Here is a 10,704-nt window from a genome sequence, read left to right on the forward strand (position 1 = left end):
GTTTCACATTAGTCATCCTGGAAGGGGGGAGGGTAGGTGCTGCTTGCAACAGGCACACTTCTGCCCAGGACGTTTCAGCTAGTTCTCTGATCTGAGGAATGCCAAAGGACCATGAATTCCCCTGGGTATCATACCACTGTCTGTCCTTCAGTATATCTATGCCCAAAAAGATTTGTTGGAAAAGGACCTATTGCAACCTTGGTGTTACCTGGGTCTTCCTCCCCAGGCAACCATAACGTTACCAGGGCCATAGGTACTGAGTTTTCCCTAAATCATTTAAGACAATTAGGTTTTTAGAGGAAGTCAAAATTCCACATTGCTCCACCTCACTCTCCATCAGTGCAGTGATTTGTGCTCCTGTGTCAATTAAAAAGGTTACTATTTTTTTTCCACATTCCTACAGCCACTGTAATCATTAAATCTCCTCCCAAATTTAAGCTAAGTTGCCTGGTAAACATTCACCCTCCGTTCCCCACCACCGCCTTCGGGGGGCATGGAGGATCTAGTTTCCCATTGCCCTCTTTACTTCATCAGCTTTTTCCCCAATGCCTGTTGATGGTGAGGTGGGGCACTAGGGGTTGGCTCAAAACTAACTTTGTGCCCTGACAATATCTATACAAATTTCTCCAACTTCTGGGTCGGGAGCCCATCCATTAGATCCTGGGGAATACCTCTCTGGAGCCCCAACTGCCACCGTTCCTGTTGGCTTAGGGGTCTTCCTCCCCCAGGATCAGTAAATCGGACCAATTTAGAATTCTGACTTCTCTGAGCCTGTGCTAACCATCCCTCAGCTTCTCCCACAGTTCGTACAGCTCTCGTTTCAGGTCTTTGCCAGGATCCACCAACGGGACCATATTTTCTCCCAAAGTTAATTAGCTCTTAGGCAACTTCCCCCCATGTAACTCTGTTTAATATGGGAGTATTTTGTATCTTCCCCTGTAGCTGGATCCCAATGGCTTTTAAAGAATCAGGAAGTCCTTGAATTAGAGGAGTCATTCATTCTGGGTCCACAGGCATCATCATGGGAGAGCCCTGGCGAGATTCAAGCCTTCTGTCATACATCATCTGCAGACAAGCTGCCTTTTGTACACTTTCTACCAGCTGATCCATTATACCTGTTATGGCTAGGGGGTCCCCCCTCTCTGAAGGGTTCAGTCCCTCGGCCCAGTACGCTGCCCTCTGTGTTAATGACCACGGGGTCTGATGATTACCAGTAGTTAAAAACACACCTGGACTGCAGTATCCTTCTGCTTCCTTCTCTGACAACAAAATCCCATCCCCTCCTGACAAGGACACTTTCCAAACACATTCTGTTTCAGATTCCTTTGAAGTCCTTGCAAAATCCTTCCTTAATTTTGCTAACTCGGTTGCTGTAAACCGAGACTTTTTAGTAACTGTTTGGGGACAAGTGTCATTGTCTGTCTCTTATATATATTCAGTCTTAACTAGGGGATACATGTGAGGAGGGTTTTCTGCTGCCTCTTTTGCTCTCTGTAAATCCCCCTAGGGATATATTTGTCTAATCCCTTTCTCTGTTGACTTCGACTCTACCTCCCCAAATGAGTCACTTTCTTTCCACAATTCTTCTCTTAATGCTTCTTTTAACAAAGCATTCTGGTTTCTCTCCTGCTCTAATAGCTGTTTTGTCTCCTCTAACTGCTCTCTCAGTGTTTTAATTGCCATTTTCAAGGAATCTACCGCATTATCTTGACACAATCTTTGCCACCTATCTTCCATGGCTGCTGCCAAACTTGCTCCTAAAACTGCACAAATTATGGATTTTCCCTTCCCAGGCCTAACTTTAGCCTCCTTCTGCAATATCATGATCCTATCCACCATGCTCTGCAGTCGGAACCACTGATTTTTTGCCCTTCTCGCCCTTGGGGAGCTAGGCGAGCATGATAGGTTCCCCAAAAGTCATCCAGTTTATATAAATCTCCACCCCATACTTCAGTGGGGGAAACATCGCAAACATCTCTAGAAGTGTGAGAACCCATTTCACCAAAGAGGGGTTATTTCGTCCTGAGAGGGCCTCACTGTCAATTCTCTACTACTACTCCCCCACTTCACTCTTAGAAGGTCACACCTTTAAACTTCTTTAAGAGACTTGTCTCTTGTTCAAGTCTATCACTTTGTCTGTCTCTGGCTGTCTTCCTCACGGACAAACAGAACTGCGGATATGGACTCCACACTCACTTTGTACCAAGCTACACTTCAGGCACACACACACACACACACACACACACAAGTCTCTCATAAAGAACCTGGCACTTTCTGTGTCACTGAGAATCCTGTCCATGACGCCAATTAAAATGTCGCATGCTGGCCTGAGACCGGAGCGTGGTTCTGTTTGTATTCTCAGGAACAGAATTAAGACTCAAAATGGAGTCAAGAGCCAAGGAACTTTATTTGCCCAACAATCAATCTGCGAATGCAAAGGGAGAGAGAGCATGAGATAAAGAGAGAGAAAGGAAGGAAAGAAAGAAGGAAAGAAAAGGAAAGAGTTCAAAGCAACGGCTACCACCCCGGACCTGCGGCGTCCCGACAGTCCGATTTGTTTTCAAGTCTGGTGGGGGAACGTTCCGTCCGATGTTAGTTGGTTCTGTTTTTTATAGAGTCGTTACAAGCTGTTCTGCTTAACCACACCTTCCACCCGGCAATGCTGTACATGCCCAACATTCCTCAGGGGTCTCCAGGCACCTTGACCCCCCTGACCCCAAGTCTGGGCACATGCACAGGGGTTACATGCCCAACATAACCCAAGTCTGGGAATATGCACGGGGGTTGTTTAAGTTCTGCAGGATCAGCCTCCCTCATTGCTCCATGGCGTCAGTCGGTCTCCTAAATCTCTGCGGTGGCAGCGGCATTATCTTCTTGCCTTAAATGTCTTCTGTGGCAGTGGTGATATAATTCACTGTGGTGATGGCATGGGTTTCTTCCCATGGCATGAGTTGAGACAACACATCTGCTGTGGTGATGGTGGGTCTCACCGGCACAGTTTCTTACACAGGTACATAAGCAACATGAGTTATGAAGATGGTATAGTTTTGGTTGCTTCTTTGCCTGATAAGTAGTACAATTTAACAAAATAGATTTTATATAAATTTGCTACCATGTTTGTAAAATTAAAAAGACTTATTACAGGAACATTACAGCAGTAGTGGTCGAAGGGGAAAGCTTGAGCAAGACAAAGGACTTTGTACCTATGTTCAGACGTTGACTTAGATAGCTCATATAAAGTTAATATTTCAAAAAGATTAGACATGGTAAGAATATCTATAGCATGCATACTGAAAAGCTGGAAAAGCAGAAGCAATCTCAAGAACAAAAATTATGTTTCAAAGGCAGTAGCTTGGGCACCAACTAGATAAATTTGTAAGACTTCCAACCTTAAAAAAGAGAAAGACTCAGTTGACAGAAAAGCACAAAATGCATTATTTCTGAAAACAAGCATATCACAAAAATAAACTAAAAGATTGAATAAGACCTAATCAATATAATTAAGAGTATGAAATGCAACTTTCTGTAGCTATGTGCTTGGAAGGTACCACTTCGAGAAATTATTCATCCAAAGATGCATGGAAGGAAGAAAAAGGAAGAGAAGACTATTGACTGCTTGGAGGTAAAGGAGTTAGAGAAATTGGTATAAGTGAGATTGAGGAAAACAAATGTAGCAATGGGAAGGTATATGCTATTTGTGCAATCAAACTGTGTGTGCAGTGACTGTCAATTTGGGGACAACTGTATGTAATAGTAAAAATAATAGAAAACATTCTTCAAAATAGCACTGACAAAATTGTGCCAAAAGTCTCACTGTCATGTTGGGCAGTTGGAATTTTGTTTTTAAAATGTCCATCTTACAGCTGTGATACTTAAAGCTTCTGGGTACCAGTGTTGTGTTTGTCATAGCTGATATAAAAGAAGGTGTAACAAGGCAAAATTTCAGTACAACCTAAGACATCAGAAGCAAAGGAAGGGATGTTTGTTTGTTTGTTTAATATTTATTTGTTTATTTATTTTAAACAAATATCATTACATCAACAGAATCTGATTCTCTTAGGAAGAGTAAAAGGCTTATTGGGGGAAAGTAGGAAAAATAATTAAGTTAAATCTATTACAGAACAATCCACTTTGAGTTTAAACATCTTGTCTTGTTTAGCCACAAGGATTGAGGTGAGCATGTGCCCAAACTATACATCTGGATTAGGCAGGAACTATCATGTATTAAATATGATAGAAACTCATCTCAGAACATCTTGGGTTTTTTGTTTTTCGCTAAAGAAAATGACAGATCTGATTTTTTAATTATTTTTTATTATAATATATTTTTTACATTCAGACAAGAAAATTCTGTCCTTTCTACATAGGAGGTTTAATTGTGTGAAAAGAATGGCACTTATTTCACTTCAGTTTGATTCTGTTGTTTTAAAACAAGTGTGTTAAAAACACCAGCATCATGCAAGCCTTGTATGAGTCACCATTTATAAGTAGTTGCACTTAGAAAATAACAAAAAGCCTGTTCTGTTCTGTCCATTTTCACAGCAGACTAGCACTTTTTTCAAATAGACTAGCATCTCAGGAGAAGAGTACTTTGTCTCCATGACACCTTGAAATATCCCGTTACCATAGTACCCACAATTTTAAAAGCTTGGTCATTCCAAATACATTAGCAGGAGCATGAAGGAACCAATCCAGAATGTATTTAAATGCTCCAGTATCCTATTGTTCCAGTAATAACAAGTTTTTATCAGATAGCAAGGGCTTTGTTTAATAACTTTGTCAGATTGTTTCCTTTGTAGTATCATGTATGAAAAAAAATGAATTACATGATGAAAAAGATAAGCAATAAGTTCCCTTTGAGGATATTTATAGGTAGTTTTTAAAGCACATCAGCTCAGAAAACCAAAATAATTCTTTGTTTATCTGTTAAATTCTTCCCTAACAAATATTTCAAAGGGTCTGTCTACTAAATCTTTTACAGATAGCTATAAGCAGAGAGCATCTCTCAAACAGTCAGAGGCTATAGATATTTCTGAAGTTTCCTATGCTAGTTGGAGCTATTAATTTTCAGATCCAATAACTAATTACTTAATTTTTTATTAGCTACTTTTTGCTTTTTTACTTCAATCCCCATAGTAACATCTTGCAAAAGGACAAAACCATTTGATTGAAAAGAATGTGGGATATACTTCAGAATGGTGATTATAAGTTGAGAGGTGATAACTCTGGACAGCTGCCCGGAAAAAAGAAAATAGGATCCTGCAGACTTGGAGACAAAGGGCAATGAATAGGAATACCAAAAAAACCAACATACTGAATGGATGCAACTGTTAGAGAAAGTAGTTAAGTAATGGTCTAGCATCCATACTTTAAAAAGCATAATGAAAGATTTAAGTTAGTGAAGAAAAGGCATTGATGGATAATGTACTGTCTTAAAGAAAACCTTTATAGTGAAAGCTATAGAAAGCTTGATATGTTTGGATTATCAAAGAGAAAGTAAAGATAGGTTTCAAATATTTTAAATTAGTATCTTCACAGAGCCTTCACCAACAATGATTATTTAAAGGAATTCAAGATATGTTAGTTGGTAGAAATTAAACCGAGACAGATTCATGTTTTGTGACAACATTGATATTTTTGATAGAGCAGGCTGGTACTTGTTGCAGCATCTGCTAAGGAAAATAGCAAATTCTTCATATTTTGATAGCTTCAAGTCAACAGAGGCATAATTTGTTAGTGCAGTCTTTTGTCCCACAGAATGGCAAAATTGTTGGGCTCATTTTCCATACCATATAAAGAATGGCATTGTAAAGGTACTACTAAAGTTTTTATTTTTGTTAAAAATTTAATGGTCTTGAGTTAGATTGTGTAAATGTTGCTGTCGTCAGTATTACAACTTTACTGTCCATTCGGCTTATTTACGCCACTGTAGCCAATGCTGTGTCTTTTCTAAGTGGACATATATTTCTCTATAAACTAAAATAAAGTGTAAACAAGAAAAAAATTAAATACTATTTTTAAATTATTGATGGATAGCTACTGCAGTAATGAGTTTATAAATTATACTTTTTTATTACATGCATTTCTAATGGTTTTCATTTAGCACATGGCTTGTGGCATGTTTATATTTTTGAATTAAATTATGTCAATTTAAATAAAATTTCTGTAAACATAATACTTAGGAATCTGAAATCTGATTTCCTTTAATAGTTTATGATACTTGCTCATGGTTCACAATTTCTGTCATAAATCAACTGTGCATAACTGTTTTAGAAGAGAACAATGAAAAAGTTGAAAGCTAACAGAAAAAAAAAGTTGGTATTATTTCTCTAATACTCTCTACGATGGGAAAAAACAACCCTAATTTATCATAAAAATCTATTTTGCTAAGTAAAAAGCCCCTACTCATAAAATCACTTGTTATGAGCAAATGACAATTCTATGATGTAGAAGAAGCAGAAAGGTATGACCTTTCAATGTATTTGTTTGAATTTTTATTCATATATTCTATTTAAAGAGCAAGCTAGCTGAGCAAGACACATTCTTGGCCTACTTGTACATTTACATCTAAGTGCATGCTAAGTGATTTTGTAAAGGCACACAAATTTATCTGTTGTATCTATAAATTCTTTATACATCTAGTATTTCACGTAGATGTGGCCTTTTATCTTAATTTTTCATCTGTTAACAAATCCTTTATTTTAAAGAGAAGCTTTAAAACATTCAAACAATTTATGTTTGAAAGAAGAAATATATTTAAGTCATTAACTCCAAGTCCACATCATGTCTTTGACAGCTGACAAATAAATAGTTATGGTGCCAAATAATTTCTGTTTAGTGTAAATGCACAAAACATTGTCCATGTGGGAAACTGTATCTCAATTTTTTCCTTGGATTTTCTCCCAGGAGAAAGCCATTATACACCTACATTGCTCTTGTAACCATATGCCTAAAATCAAATGCTTCACCTTAACTGGAAACAAAAAAGAACAGGATGATGAAACACAACCCTAATATCATTATAATCTAGTATTATAGGTTGTATATATAATACTATATATTTTCACTCCAAATTTTACTAAAATATTCATCTCATCTTTGAAATAAAATAACATAGGGATAAATTAGAAAGGAAATGGGTGGAAATAACTAGCTATGATCAATCATAACAACTATAGTTACTGGAAACAGCTGTCATATGAACCATGTTAAGAAAGGGAGAGACATAAAATTTACCTTCAGGGTGATGAGTAGCAAGGTCATCAAGAGCAGAACGATCTACTTGTCGCCTATTCAGCAAGAAAGACATACCCTTCCTTAGCCCCAGTTTGGGTTGTTTTAAACCTTTCCTCTCCATGCTAGCTTTTCTGTAGCTTCCAGGCAATTTAAGGTATAAATTCAACCGTTCATTTCAACCTATGGTGAAATTTCATATAAGAAATGTAGCAGGGTGACGCCTCATCTCTGTGAAGGAGATAAAAACTGGTACCTTACAATTTTATTAGATGTCACATTGCACTTTTGGAAACCTGGTGCCTTCCCTACCCTTCAGTTTTGCACTTTCATATTAGTTTTATTTGCAAACTATTTCAAGTTGTCTTTTAGGCAAACAAACTGTCAGTATTATTTTTAGTATTTTCTTTTTACTGTTTAGTCCCTTGCTGGACAAGTATTTGGCATTTGGGAAATCAAGGAGTTTCACATCTTAATAAAAGTTTCCAATTAACAATACCACAAAAAAAATAGGATATTAACAACCACAAAAAAAAAATAGGATATTAACAAACAAATTGTTAGAACACAGCAAAGCTGTGCTCCTCTCCATCTGCCATTTTTTTCTCATTTTCTTTTTCCAGGATACTGGTACATAACGTTTCCCTTCCCTCGTTCTCCTGCATTAATGTCCAGTTCTTAAATTAAAGGTGCAGCTTTGTGTGGGACTCTGGCACCCAGAGGGTTCTTTATGGCCATCTCTATTCATCTGCAGATTGACAGAAGCTGATAGGGCAATCTGGGGAAATGCTAAAGATTTTTTGCTCTGCTCTGTCTTAAAAAGCCCATTTCTGGTCAGCGGTTGCTTAAGCAGATAAACCCCGAGTTCATCAGACACCCTTTTGTGTTCTTGTGTTTTGTCTTTAATTCAACTCCTAGCCAAAAGTATCTGTCAGCATCATCCTACATTTCCTTTCTTTGGTGGGATAACCCTAATGCTGCCAGGTTCTATTTCATCTGGACAAATGTGCAAATAGACTTTGTGATGTATCAAAAAACATGAATGGGCAAAGCTATATCAGATATTCCCTTCTTTCTTATCTTTAAACTTTGAACCGCAGTTGCTTTGGTTTTCTGTGGCTCGCTTTGGTTAGGAAAAAAAAGAGTATCATATTTTTATCCTTTTACAGAAGCTCAAAAATCTTCTGGAAGGTCACTGGATTTATAGGTACTCATGGAGAATAAATTATTAGAGAGTGGAGGTAGTGAGAGAAGTCCAGTTTAAGTCATACCTAAGAGTCATAGAAGATTAGCAGAATGTCATTGCAATCTAAGAAGCATGGTAAAGGACCAACCATTTTATGAAAGGGAGAATTCCTCTCTAAACTTCTTCTATAATTTTGTGAAAGAATATTTAAATTATTTTTAAAATAAGTAACTGACCCTTTGCAGGTATTCCTCTTCTAGTCAATGTAGGAATACTTTATCACTCACCCCATCCCTTCACACTTATGAAAAAATAATGGTCTTGAAATGCATGTCTTCAGTGTAATAAGGTTTACTGCACAGTGGAGAGCAGCAGGTTTTTAGAAACAGAAAAACTTTTCTTCCGGAATAGCTAATGCTATTTCCATCATCATTCTGCATTGAACATGATCCCTGCATTTAATTATTATTCCTTTTTCATATTGGCCACCTTCATGCAAAAGCAGCCCAGCTTTCTACTGGGAAATCATTGGATTTCCAGTGGAAACATGCTGGGTTCTTAACTCTATAAATATGCATACATTTTCCAAACAAAGTTTGCTCAGTTGATAAAAAAAAAAAAAAAAAAAAGAGTAAACCAGGTGTTACTGGCTTCCAGAGTCATGGCTATAGACAAAATAAATAAAAAAAAATTGTTTATTTTAATGTGATCTCACATTTTTAATAGAGTCAAATTAATTTGGATTTTTACAGTACTTAACTATTTGTCAAACCTTTCAAATTCTCTGTCAGTTGAATATCACTGTAACTATGCTCAGGGGTAAAAATAAAACTAGAGTAAAATCAGACTTCATAGTTTTTAAAGGTGCCACTAATTAGAAACATTATAACAGTTTTGCCCATCAAATATTTTAACTATGATATGAACAGAAACAGAGAAAAAGCTCCTTTTTTTTCTCATGTGTATTTCCAGCAAAATTTTCAAGCTGATATACTGTGATAAGCTTTTCAGCAATGATTAGAGATTCATAGCACTGAGACTTCTTCACAAAGATGGCATGCAGAAACAATCAGTATTTATTTTCTTATCAAATCACCTCTCACTAGCTGACTTGTGGTAGCTGACGACACATTTTCTCTCAGCATGCCAGAATTGTGCAGCAGAATGCATTATGTCTAATCTGCAAATGTTTTTTGTTCTTAAGTGTAACAGAGCCAGCAGAAACTACATTGTCTGATTTATAAAGAGAAAATAAGCAAATGAAATTTTATAGATTACCTAAGCAACAACTGAAGTCTATAACTACTTTGAAAGTATAAATAAGAAAAAAAGTTTGGTATATATGTATAGCCCCACTGATTTAGAGAGAAGAAGCAACAGACTGCAGGGACCTCAGAAAAGAGGGAGTTATCAGAAGCTTATTTGGCCTGCAGTTCTATCAGTTTCCACCACAGTGCTGGTTGAAACCTTATTGTCTGAATTATTTTAAACTAGCTTGCAAAAGTCAGGAAGGAAGACAGACTGAACACACAGCTTAATAAGTATTTTCTATCTCTACATTTTCATTTCTGTGAGTATCACAGTCAATTGGAATTGTACTGAGAAATCTAAGACTACTTCTAAGGAAAATGTCAAACTGATGCCTCATAGACATATTTTGAGGCATCAATGTGTAATATTAGAATACAATCAAAAATTTAGTATCTGTTATTTAGATTCCTTCAATTTATGAGACAAATATTATGTTTGCATAAAGTATACATGGGGAAAAAATAATATAATTCTAAGTTTTTGACTAGAATTAGAACCATTCCAAATAATAACGGTACAGAATTCTTATACCAGACCATGAATAATTTGCATTTCCCCCAACACTCAAGTCAGAAATAGAGGTAAATATTGAAATAACATTAGGAAGGAGCAGACAGTCTAAGCTTTCTGTCCTTTCATGTGACTATCAGTTCTGGTGCAGCAGCACAGGTAATTCCCTGGATTCAATGGTTCTTATGCCAGTGTCATTTACAGCACATTGGTGTCAGCCGGCATGCAAGACATGTACTTGCCTGCAGGTTGTACTTGGAGCCCTGAACGGACCGCTCTGGTGACAGGACAAGATTGGTGATGTTGTACAGCGACCAGGAGTGCTGGATCATGGGACATTAACGAAGAAATCTGAGGCTCTGAGAAGACAACTGAGGGAGCATACACAGAGGTTGTCCAGGGCACAGCATGTGAAGTAATGCACAACCCAACAGAGAATCAATGGTGATAAAACTCACAGCAAT

The 10,704-nt window shown here is 37.2% G+C and overlaps 1 pseudogene; it reads right to left on the bottom strand.

Annotated features, from left to right (window-relative positions):
* Window positions 1-612: 612 nt before the first annotated feature.
* LOC101913967 (uncharacterized) lies at window positions 613-2,299 on the bottom strand (annotated as a pseudogene).
* Window positions 2,300-10,704: the final 8,405 nt, after the last annotated feature.

Source organism: Falco peregrinus, chromosome 3, assembly GCF_023634155.1.
Source record: "Falco peregrinus isolate bFalPer1 chromosome 3, bFalPer1.pri, whole genome shotgun sequence".
Classification (NCBI taxonomy): Eukaryota; Metazoa; Chordata; class Aves; order Falconiformes; family Falconidae; genus Falco; species Falco peregrinus.